This window comes from Raphanus sativus, chromosome 5 (genome assembly GCF_000801105.2).
Source record: "Raphanus sativus cultivar WK10039 chromosome 5, ASM80110v3, whole genome shotgun sequence".
In the NCBI taxonomy this organism is placed as follows: domain Eukaryota; kingdom Viridiplantae; phylum Streptophyta; class Magnoliopsida; order Brassicales; family Brassicaceae; genus Raphanus; species Raphanus sativus.
Genome location: NC_079515.1, coordinates 13496350 through 13498821, shown reverse-complemented (window position 1 = coordinate 13498821; position 2472 = coordinate 13496350). Strand labels below are relative to the sequence as shown.

The window sequence follows — 2472 nt, the reverse complement described above, 5'->3', positions numbered from 1 at the left end:
TCTTCTCCTTGATGTCAAAGTGGAGGATGTTCTCCTTGCCCAAATGGAGGTCAATCTTCCCTTCCTTCACATTCACAATAGCTCCTGCTGTAGCTAAGAATGGCCTTCCAAGAATCAATGGGTCTTGAGCCTCCTCACCCATTTCAAGCACCACAAAATCTGTAGGTATCTCATACCTTCCAATCTTCACAGGGAGGTTCTCTAGGATGCCCACAAGGTACTTCACTGATCGATCAGCCAACACCAGAGAGAGTTTACACTTCTTGTATTGAGTGAAGCCAAGCTTCTTTGCCACAGACAAAGGCATCAACCTGACACTAGCTCCCAAATTGCAGAGACATTTCTCAAATACCATAGGTCCAAGAGCACAAGGTAGTGTGAAGCATCCTGGATCTTCTAGCTTCTCTGGAGCATCAAGCCTCTGAATGATGGCATTGCACTCATGACTTAGAACCATCATGCCCTCCATCTCCTTCTTTTTAGCAGCTACAACATCTTTCAGGAACTTGCTGTATTGAGGAATCAGCATGAAAGCATCAATGATGGGCATTGTAACCTGGGCTTCACTCATCTGCTTCTCAAACAAAGCCTTGTACTTCTGTAGCAGCTGCTTCTTGAATCTACCAGGGAATGGAAGCTTGGGTTCATAGGGAGGAGGGACAGAAGAGCTCTCACCTGCTGGATCAGCAGATTCACCATCTTTTGTTGTCTTCTTCTCTTCTCCAACCTTTTCTTTACCCTTATCTTTCTCAATCTTCTCCAAGATCTCATCATCTGTCTTCTCATCAACAATGACCACTTCATCATCTAGATTGATGGCTACCTCCTCACCTTGTTTCTCAGCATCCTTGGTGAGGGTTCTAGGAGGTAACTGCTTACCACTCCTGAGTGTGACATCTTTTGCTTCCTTGGGGTTTTGATCAGATTTCCCAGGTAGAGATCCTGGCTGGCGATCCTGGTGGGTGCTCATGGAAGCGAACTGAGTCTCCAAATTCTTGACAGAAGAAGCGAGGTGGGTGAATTTGTTGTTGAGCTCATTGTAGCTCTCATCAATCTTGGAGTGAAGGTTCTTCAGCTCATAGCCCACATGCTTCTCACTTCTAGTCTGAGACTCCAAGATCTGTTTCAGTAAGGCATCAGTGCTGCTCTGTTGAGGGGCAGAGGAGCTAGGAGAGGAATTTTGCTGAGGCTGATAGTTGCTCTGCTGGTTGTTTCGAGGCTGATAACCACTATGCTGGTTGTTTGAATAGGGCTTCTGTTGGTAGTTGTTGTACTGAAAGTTGGGTTCCTTCTTGTATCAGCTACCATTACTGTTGATGAAACACAATTCTTCTTGCCCTTCCAAACCCTCAACCTCATTGACAGTAGGAGGTATCTCCTGGCTGGCTTGGGTTGCCAACAAAGTTCACCTGCGCTTGTGTGGCCTTATCAGCAATGAGTTTGTCAATCTTCTCCTGAAGAGCCTTTATCTCATTCCTTGTTTGATTGTCATCACCTCTGCTGCTTCTGTCATAGTCTCCACTGTAGACTGCATCACTCTTAACCATGTTGTCAACCTGAGCCTCTGCCTCTTCCTCAGTTCTCCCCAAAAAGAATCCATTGCTAGCTGTATCCAGTCGGGCTCTGTACTTAGGAAGGGCACCTCTGTAGAATGTGCTCAGCAAGCTCTCCTTAGAGAATCCATGGTGTGGGCACTGAGCTTGTTAACCATTGAATCTCTCCCAAGCTTCACTGAATCCTTCCAAGTTCTTCTGTTGGAAGCTGGAGATCTCATTCCTCAACTTAGCAGTTCTTGAGGTAGAGAAGAACTTCTCCAAAAATGCCTTTTTGCAGTCTTCCCAAGTGGTGATGGAGTCACTTGGTAGAGACTTCTCCCACTGACGTGCCTTATCCCCAAAAGAGAAAGGGAATAGATTGAGCTTTAAGGCATCCTCTAACACACCATTAGTCTTTGACATACCACAGTAGCTGTCAAACTTATCCAAGTGATCAAATGGGTCCTCCACAGCCAGACCATGATATTTGTTGTTCTCTATGCAGTTAAGCAGTCCTGACTTGATCTCAAAGTTGTTAGCAGCCACAGCCGGGGCTCGGATTCCCAGTCTAGGACCGTGGATGTTGGGGCGGTCATAAGTGCCAATGGGGCGAGCTGGTCGCTGTTGAGGTCCTTGTAGTGGAACATTGTTGACTCCATTGGGGTTCTGAGGATTTTGTTGTTCTTCCATTGCAGCTTCCAGTGGCTGCAGTTGAGCCTGTTGCTCTTCTTGTCTTCTCTTTCTAGCACACTCTCTCTCTCTAAAGCTCTGATGTCTGCGGCTCTTGGAACAAGGTTTGATGTACCCTTGCTCCTCAAGTTCATACACCTGAATATCACAAAGAGTGAAGAAGAGAATCAGTAACTTGCAAAAATAAAAATGACTTAGTCTCAAGCAAATGACTAAATCTCAATGTTCAAATCAAACTCAGATCCCC

General features: G+C 45.8%; 1 non-coding gene across 1 annotated transcript; it reads left to right on the top strand.

Annotated features, from left to right (window-relative positions):
• The first annotated feature begins 1677 nt into the window (after positions 1-1677).
• Positions 1678-1784, top strand: LOC130495296 (small nucleolar RNA R71). Its single transcript, XR_008934568.1, has one exon. It is a non-coding gene; the product is annotated as a small nucleolar RNA R71 (small nucleolar RNA).
• Positions 1785-2472: the final 688 nt, after the last annotated feature.